This window comes from Danio rerio, chromosome 24 (genome assembly GCF_049306965.1).
Source record: "Danio rerio strain Tuebingen ecotype United States chromosome 24, GRCz12tu, whole genome shotgun sequence".
NCBI classification, from domain to species: domain Eukaryota; kingdom Metazoa; phylum Chordata; class Actinopteri; order Cypriniformes; family Danionidae; genus Danio; species Danio rerio.
In genome coordinates this window covers 8,890,001-8,900,000 of record NC_133199.1, presented here as the reverse complement: position 1 = coordinate 8,900,000, position 10,000 = coordinate 8,890,001, and the positions used below count along the sequence as shown (strand labels likewise).

At 32.4% G+C, this 10,000-nt stretch overlaps 1 protein-coding gene across 19 annotated transcripts in view; it reads left to right on the top strand.

The window, feature by feature from the left end:
- The window catches only part of ofcc1 (orofacial cleft 1 candidate 1), a 202,461-nt gene that overhangs the window by 12,290 nt on the left and 180,171 nt on the right, over nucleotides 1-10,000 (top strand). For 4 of the 19 annotated variants that reach the window (XR_012399705.1, XR_012399700.1, XR_012399701.1 and 1 more), the window contains exon 1: nucleotides 3,614-3,812. The exons of 13 other annotated variants lie outside the window; for them this stretch is intronic. The gene's annotated coding sequence lies outside the window, so the exon portion shown is untranslated. Of the gene's footprint in view, nucleotides 1-3,613; nucleotides 3,813-10,000 lie in introns of those variants that run through there. 2 more of the 19 variants (XM_073941437.1, XM_073941438.1) reach the window with 1 other exon arrangement.

The window sequence follows — 10,000 nt, the reverse complement described above, 5'->3', positions numbered from 1 at the left end:
GCTGAAAATGAATGAATGAATGAATTTCAGTTATGTACAAGTATATTTCAGCTATTACTTCAATTTAATTTCTTTGTGTTGTTATTATGCGTTTATTTAGAATACATTTGTATATAAAATTTGATAACTACGATTAATATCAATTAAAACCTGTACACATCGCAATACAATAGAAAACAATACTCCCTAGCCACATTAAGCTCCAGACATGGATGGTCTCAGTTTTTACAAATGACTCCAAAGTGAGGTAAAAAGAGACTCGATATAAATTAATGGTGCCCTAGCAGCCCAGGGTTTAGTCCCCTTACGCTAATGATAGTAATGAACACTTAGATGAGGAATGATCAGGCCTGTCCTCCAGTCAGAGCTTTATGCAGGTTAATTAGGTAAGATAACATCATCAACCTCTTTCATGCCTACACATGGAATTAATTGGATAAGCTGGAGCTGGATTCAGGTCTATATATAATCATGTGAACAATCAAGACGAGTAATGGAAGAGAGACGCCGTCCATGTCACAAGATGTCTTTTTTAGTTTTTCCAACAACCTGTCTAATAAGCACATGGACACTAATGGGATACTTTACAGTAATGAATCAGTGCAGTGGAACAATTTCAGCTTGGCAGTGGCAGCGTCCGTTAAAAAAAAAGACATCACAGACATTTTGATGTGTGTATCGTAATATTAAGTAATTAGTCAATGCGGAAAGTCTTGATGAAGTATGGTTTAATAAAACCGTAATCTGAAATGTCTTTGAGGAATAGCACAGATAAATCCATGATTGAAGCTAAGATGAAGGTGCTTTAATTATGGTTATTGATTTGTATATTGATATTATTAACCCTGTAATGATTATGCCAATTATGAGTGATGCTTCAATTACTGCATCAGTCTGTCCCCTTGGACTATTTAAGGAAATTATTAAGACACAAAATACACTGTTAATACACTTAAAAATAAGGATTCCAAAAGGGCTTTCAGTGATACAATTAAAATCAAAACAAACAAACAAACAAACAAACAAACAAACAAACAAACAAACAAAAACATATTGGGTTCCCAAAGAACCTTTCATGGAGCAGTTTTTCAAAGTTTTCGTTCTTAGAGTGAATAATAATAATTTTTATTTTATTATTATTATTATTATTATTATTATTATTATTATTATTATTATTATTATTATTATTATTATTATTATTATTATTTGTGTGCTGTATATCTTTTATCTTCACTACAGATAATAATTAATGCAAGTTTATGATACTTTTAAAGGATATAAGGTTAGATTATGTTCTCTGTGGCATGTTGTTGTGTACTCCAAAAAAACAGAATTATTTATTTATTTATGTAGTTATTTATTTGTTTTAACTTTATTTATTTAACTTTATTTAACGTTATTTTATTATTTAACCTTATGTTTTTATTTGACTTTATTTAATTTTATTTATTTTGTTATGTATTCATTCATTTATTCATTCATTTAACTTTATTTATTTAACATTTAACTTTAATGTTATTTAATTATTTAACCTTATATATTTATTTAACTTTATTTACTTTGTTATTCATTCATTCATTCATTTATTAATTTAATTTATTTATTTAACTGTTTATTTATTTATTAAACTTGTTTTAACTTAATTTACTTTGTTATTTCATGGCGACGCAATGGCGCAGTAGGTAGTCCTTTCGCCTCACAGCAAGAAGGTCGCTGGTTCAAGCCTCGTCTGGGTCAGTTGGCATTTCTGTGTGGAGTTTGCATGTTCTCCGCATGTTCACGTGGGTTTCCTCCGGGTGCTCTGGTTTCCCCAACAAGTCCAAAGACATGAGGTACAGGGGAATTGAGTAAGCTAAATTGTCCCTATTGTATGTATGTAAATGAGCGTGTATGTTTCCCATTGATGGGTTGCGGCTGGAAGGGCATAAGATGTGTAAAAACATGCTGGATAAGTTGGTGGTTCATTCCTTGTGGCAACCCTAGATGAATAAAGGGACTAAGCTGAAAAGAAAATTAATGAATGAATGTTATTTTATTTATTAATTTATTTATTTATTTATTTATTCATTTATTTATTTATTTATTCATTCATTTAACCTTATTTATTTATTTAACTTTATTTACCATCATTTTATTTATTTATATAACTTTAGGTTATTTTATTTATTTATTCATTTATTTATATTTAACTTTTTAACTTTTATTTAATGTTGTTTTTTTATTTATGTGTCTTTATTTAACTTTGTTATTTTATTTATTTATTTATTTATTTATTTATGTATTAATTTATTTATATTTAACTTTTTAACTTTTATTTAATGTTATGTTATTTTATATATGTCTTTATTTAACTTTGTTATTTTATTTATCGATTTAACTTTATTTACCTTATGTTATTTTATTAATTAAATAATTAGTTTGTTTGTTTGTTTGTTTGTTTGTTTGTTTGTTTGTTTGTTTAATTGTTTGTTAAACTAGGCATAGGCTATGACCTAATTTTCTGCTAAGAATATTGCCATGTATAAAGTTGAACTGTTTTGACTAATCACTGATATATTTTTATTTTCTTGTAAACGCAAACTGAGTGGATATTTGATAATAACCAATATTCATTTTTTTTTAAAGATTTCAAAGAACACAATAGTGTTTTTTATTTTTTTATTTTTTATTTTTTCAAAAAGTTTGCCCCATGTCTGGGATCAAAATTAAGTCCAATAAGTCCAATGCCTTTAATCCAGGTTCTGAAAATAATTCGTCCCTCAGAAATAGTTAAAATGATACATTAGCAATGCTGCATTTAACAATATATTATATTATTAATGAATATATACTAGTGTATACAAATATTTAGTAAAATGTTATACATTTATACAGAGGGTAATAATTAACTTATTTATGTGTTAGGTGAAAAAGAAAAGGCATATATTTTTAAATAAAATGAAGGCATAAAAAATACTTTTCCTAACTGGTCGTCTTAAGTGTCCCTGGCGTGTATGTGTTCCTTTAGAAACCTTTACTGTGATGTGGTGGTGTGTTGTGTATGGGAGAGCAGTGTGCCGTGTTGTGTAGTGCCTATCATCCGTCACAGCAGATGTTTGGCTCCTCTGGTTGGCTTTGTGTGAAGTTTGTAAATTATGTATGAGGAACTTTTGTGTAAATTGTCATACTACATAATGTATGTTTACAAAGCTGCACGAAAGCTCACCTTAGATGAGAATTCATTACAATAATTGATGCAGAGAGCTAACAAAAGGGCCCTTTTGCACATAAAGTCACTTTCTGATCTCCATCAATAATGAAAGATCATTTAGAATAGGCCGGATATAGGCCATCTGCTACACGCACCTCTCAACTCATTAGCCAAACTGACAAACACAACATTTTACCTCAAAGATCACAGTGTACAGACATATCATAAATGCATGTCATAAGGAAACGCTGTATAAATTAAAGCAGAAGAGCTGGCTAATGAATATTAATTGAGCTACGTGACTGGACACTTCAGGAAAGTTACCAAGCAACATCAAAGTAACATAATTAATATGCATGAGGTAAGCTTTCACCATCGTGTCCCTCATTGTTTATTCGAGTCTGTGTCACCATAGCGACAGACACTTTGCACGATAACTCTGCAGGCTTCAGTAATGCATGTAAACTTGTCCTAAAATGTTTTGTATTGCATTGTTTTCGAACAATTTTGTTTTTAATAACAACTGCTAGCAAAAGAAATCTTTATTAACTGACTGACATTTTATTGGCATCATAACAGCATATGAGCATCCCATAATGACAGTTTCCAATACTTAACTAAGGTAAGTGATGTAAGATGTGCATGTGTGGTAATTTGTGTGTGCATGTGCGTGTGTGTGTGTGGGTGTGTTTTGTTATTGACCCCAGTATTATAATATTTCAACACAGTACAGACCGGTAGCTAGCCTAGTGAAAGGGGTGGTTCTTTTTTCTCAACAGGTGGACCTTTTTGCAGTTATACGCCTCATTTTCTATTTATATATGAGGTTTAAATACTTCATTTAAGCACTTTTTTTTGGCTGAATTACCTTGTTGGATGGTCATCATACGATGATCACACTTTTTGATCTAGCAAAAGTTATTCCTAAAGATTTAGAATAAAGATAAATGAAAAAATAAATACTTTTAAAACATAAATGTATTACACCATGTATCATTAGAAAAAAAAAATCGGTTAAAGTTTTAAATAAAAAAAATATATATATATATATTAAGCAAATAACTAACTGGCCAACACATTCAACTTTCCTCAGTCAAAATTTTGCCATCTTAAAAATAATAATAATAATAATAATAATAATAATAATAATAATAATGGTAACAACAATAATAATGGTAATGCAGTGGCGCAGTAGGAAGTGCTGTCTTCTTACAGCAAGAAAGTTGCTGGTTCGAGCATCGGCTGTGTCGGTTGACGTTTCTGTGTAGAGTTTGCATGTTCTCCCTGCGTTCGCGCTCTAATTTCCCTCACAGTCCAAAGACATGCGGTACAGGTGAATTAAGTAGGCTAAATTGTCTGTAGTGTATGAGTGTGTATGGATGTTTCCCAGAGATGGGAAACATCCATCTGGAAGGGCATCCGCTGCGTAAAACATGTGCTGGATAAGTTGGCGGTTCATTCCTCTGTGGTGACCCTAGATTAATGAGGGACTAAGCTGAAAAGAAAATTAATAATAATAATAAAAATAATACAATGTAAAACCTGATAAGATTAGTCAACTCAAACTGTTTGAGGAAACCGATTGCGGCACACCATTTAAGTTATGAAACCAAATGATCTTGAGTACAGTAACCTTTATATATACAGTTGAAGTCAGAATTATTATCCCTCATTTGAATTTTTTTTTTTTCTTTTTTAAATATTGACTAAATGATGTTTAACAGAGCAAAGACATTTTCACAGGATGTCCAATAATATATTTTTTCTTCTGGAAAAAGCCTTATTTGTTTTATTTCGGCTAGAATAAAACAGTTATTTTATTATTATTATTTTTTTACGATTGTTTACAGAACAAACCATTGTTTTACAATAACTTGCCCAATTAACCTATCCTGCCTAGTTAACCTAATTAACCTAGTTAAGCTTTTAAATGTCACTTTAAGCTGAACGCTAGTGTCTTGAAAATTATTTAGTAAAATATAATTTACTGTAATCATGGCAAAGACAAAATAAATCAGTAATTAAAACTATTAAAATATTAAACATATGTAAATATATACAGCCAAACTGATGCACAAACAAATAAACAAACCAACCTGTAAACAAATGTATGAATTATATATTGACAAATATATATTGTAGTTGATATAAATAGATATAAAAGATATAAATAGTTGTTGACGGTATTGAAAAATATAACAATTACATCACACAATGGAGTCAAGAAAAATGTGCATATTAACTTCATATACACTGGAAAAAAAGCTTTCATTCATTCAATTAAAAATAAAATGAGCTAATGGTTCGCATTTAAATTTTATCACTTGACGCAATGAATAATAAATAATTTGCCTTAATGTTTTCTATGAGAACGATTTTATATAACCTCATATGAAGCATACATGTCTCGTTGAAGCAAGTCAGTTAATTTAAATTATCTTTGTTCTAAACAAAAAGATATAGCTTTAATCAAAACAAAACTTCCCATAAAATGTCAATTTACCAAAAAAGAAAAAAAATAGGATTTACATCTAAATTTAATCACTTGAGTTAATGAAAAATAAATCATCTACCTTAAACAATATTTTTTAAGTCTGTGAAAGTACAAAGCATATTGAACTTTTGTTTAATACGCATGCACTGACCTGTGTGAGTAACCTTAAACTTTTACATCGGTCAAAACAAATATTTCTTAGTTAAGCTCTTAAGCAAAAACATTTATATTTACCTATGTTTTAAACTTAAAATATATTACTTGAAAAACAAAACATTTCTCAGTAATGGGTTGCAAGAAGGGCGTCAGCTGGAAGGGCATCTGCTGCGTAAACCTGTTTGCTGGGTAAGTTGGCAGTTCATTCCACTGTAGCGACCCCAGATTAATAAAGGGACTAAGCCGAAAAGAAAATGAATGAATGAATGAACGAATGAATGAATGAAAAGTAAACAGATAATAATAACCTGAAATGAAAGACACAGTTTTAATTAAATGAAGTAATGCTTTTTTTGGTGTAGGAATGCATTTATATTAAGGTTTGCAAGGTAAATAACTTTCTTTTTAATGAATGTACTTTCATATGTAATTTATTCCTGTGACTTAAAGTTGAGTTTTAAGCATCATTACTCCTGTCTTCAGTCTGACTGTCACATTCACGTGCTTGTTTTAAGTGTTTTTATTTTGACCCAGGTTTCCTGTGTTCTGTTTTCCCACTGTCATTAGTTAGTTCACGAGTTCCAGACATTTTTCCATTTAGTTAATGAGTCTTTGTATTTAAGTTGCTGTTAGGGTTAGGGTCAGGTCTTTCCTCACGTCATTCTTAGTGTTTTAGTGGTTTTAGATATGTGTAAATTTATTATTTCTGGATAATATTAAATTAGTTCTCCCGACAAGATCTACTTTGTATTTTCCTTGTCTATCCTGAAGCCCACCCATTAAAGATGACCGGACTAAGATGTTATACACACTGTGTTTAATGTATGTTCGTTTCAGTTTCCAAGTGTTTAGTTTATTGTTTTCGTTTTCGGAGATCACATGGATGCAGAAGGACTACTCTCTTAAGGAGCATGTGGAGTAATTCCTGGATCTCACCCCTCCAACAGCCTTTGCGGACAACTGCTTGTTCAAGTCTCTGTTCACTGGACTGAACAGTGCCACATGAATGCAATTGTCTGGAGAGGGCCCTCAAGAGTCATGCTCATCTTCATTAGCTGGTGAAAAAGCCAAGGCTGACATCAGGCCCACTCTAGTCCCAGATACCAGTCAGACAAACCCTGCTGCACAGAGCATCAACCAGAACCAATAGAGAGCTTAGAAGTCCATCTGACCAGGTATGTGAGCTGGCAACAATGCCTGTAGAGCAAATATTAGTGGAGATCGAGGGATGTACTGGAGGTCCAGCCCCACGCTGATACCATCAGGAAATGACTATCCTGTGCCCCTGCTGTTTCTTTCTATCAATGACTTTACTACATCCCACTGGTTCCACCCGGCAGTGTTTCTCCAATGATCCCACTTGTTCTGCCCTGCAGTTAATCTCCTGTGCTCCCACTGGTTTCGTCCAGCAATGACTGTCCTACGCCCCTGTTGCCTTGAGCACCTCCTTCCTTTTAGCTCCACCTTTGTCCTCTGTCCCTCTGGGTCCATCATGGTCTTCTTGATCCTTTCTCAGCCTCGGTCAGCTGAGTTGCCGTCTCCACCTCTGACTGATTCTCAGTGTTACCCTTGCTCTTTGGCTCTCTGTTTTCATCATGTGCTTCATCTCCAGGAACTGCATTTCTGTTGATTGCCACCCTGCTGATTCCATCCAGTCGTTATTCTACTGGCTTGACCAAGTTAACACCCAGCCCTCTCTCTTCTCTGCTGCCTATATCTGTCCCCCCTATCCCTGCAGCCAGTCTACCAGCCCTGTCATAGCTACCTCTGTAAGTGCCTCAGCTCACTCTCAACCCATGTAATCATATGGGGAGTGCTCACCATTGGACCTCTCGTCATGACAGGCTGATTGGAGCTTTCATTTCCCCTCCAGCCTCCCAGGATTCACACCTCCCTTATCTCCACTATGGCCCATCATCCCACCAATTTTACCAGGCTCTCTCATCTCTCTGGCTTTTCCTTGGTCACTTGTTACCCTTCCATATCATCCTCAACTATTGCTGTGTTGAGCTCTTCCTTTCTTTTAGCTCCACTTTGTTCTTCTGTCCCTCCAGCTCCACCACCGTCTTCCAGATCCCAGGCTCAGCCTTGGTCAGTTGAGTTGCCATGTCCACCTCGGCTCTCCAGATCCTCATTTATCCACATATCTTGGATTACCCTTGCCCTCTTGTCTCCGTCTCCTTCTTGGGCTTCACCTCCAGTGACTTCATCTCTGTCAGACGGCTCCCTGGAGTCATAGGTCACTCCTCCTCCATGGCACCTTCTCCTTTGACTCAACCATGGGCCATTATTCTGTTTGTAACTTGGGTCTTCACCCTCTTGTTCCAGTCTCCATCCTGCACTGTAAAAAAAAAACAAAAAAAACTGTAATGTTATGATTTATTTCCTTAATTAAAATTTCTTGTAAATTTCTGTAATTTAATATCCATCAATTTACAGTAAATTTCTGTAATTTAATGGCCATTATTTTATGGGTTTTTTTTTCCGGCACCTTAGCTGCTGAAAATAAACCGTGAAATAAATATATATATATATATATATATATATATATATATATATATATATATATATATATATATATATATATATATATATATATATATATATATATATATATATATATATATATATATATATATATATATATATATATATAAAATATATATATATATATATATATATATATATATATATATATATATATATATATATATATATATATATATATATATATATATATATATATAWAAAWATATATATATATATATATATATATATATATATATATATATATATATATATATATATATATATATATATATATATATATTTTTTATTTTTTTTTTTATTTATTTTTTTTTTTCAAACCATCATCTTCACCCTGGTCCTCTGCCTGTCCTGCTCCAGTCTTCTTCTTCCTCTCACTGTTGTTGGCACCCTGGACCTTTTCTGTACTCTGATTTCTCTTACATCCTTCCAATATTGTTATGTTGTCTAAGGATGTGCCTTTTTAAAGGGGGTGAACTGTCAAGCAAGAAACCACAAGAAAGTCACTGGTTCAAGCCCTGGCTGGGTCAGTTGGCATTTCTGTGTGTAGTTTGCTTGTTCTCCCTGTGTTCGCATGAGTTTCACGTGTGTATGGAAAAATAACAGTTATATTATATTGCAATCACATGCCTCTTTTGTGAGCAGAATACGATTATTTCAAAAAATCAAAAGACAAAAAATACTGATCCAAAACATTTCGCCTATAGAACCACCCGCCACCTTAAAAGTTTAGTGCCCACTTGTTTGCAGACATTACAGAAATTGTAATTATGTACCTCGGGCTACATAATTTGCGGCCTCCAGAAACGTCCGCGGGACTACGTTTTCAGAATGAGCCTAGGTTAAGTTTTGCAGTGAAAATGAACAGTCAGTTCAAGCAAAGCTTTTGACTTCCTTTAAAAAGAGAACGAAAGGTAAATATAATGACTATTATAATTTGCCTTTTCATAATAGGATTATTTAAGATAATGTAGGACACATTGTAAAAAATGCTGGGTTCAGCATAAATGATTTATATTGGTAGAACACTAAGGGATTAAGTTAACATTTGTTTTTTTACCGATTTAAGTGGGTTAAACAAAGCAGTGAAGTTTTCCTCTCAAAAATCAATAATTGTGTTGGTTCAGCTCATTTTAAATAAGTAGTTTAAACAAACAGCAAACATAATTTTTGAGTGCAGAAACTTAGGATTTATTAGAAATTTTCACGATGATTGTAGGTAGAATAAAATGAAGTGATTGTCATAGGTAGAACAGACCGCAACAAAGTTGTTTCCATTAGAAATTGGCATAAAATAATCAACAAACTATTTAAAATGTCACCTCTTTTTTTTTTTGTAAAACAAATTCTCATTAAAATTCTACAAAGCTTAATTTGACAGGGCAAGATGACTGAATATTGTTTCATTCAATAATATGAAAGTATATTATATCAGGAAATTTCCATGTGGTTTGCACAAGAAATTGTTATGCAGTATCAAAAAGTCTCTAAATTACAAAGTACACAATCGAATAAAGGAATTTAGTGCAGAATTAATTTGCAATTTCCCAAAAGGCAGATTATTTTTTATTATTATTATCACACTTGTTGTATAGTGGTCCTCTGCATTTTTA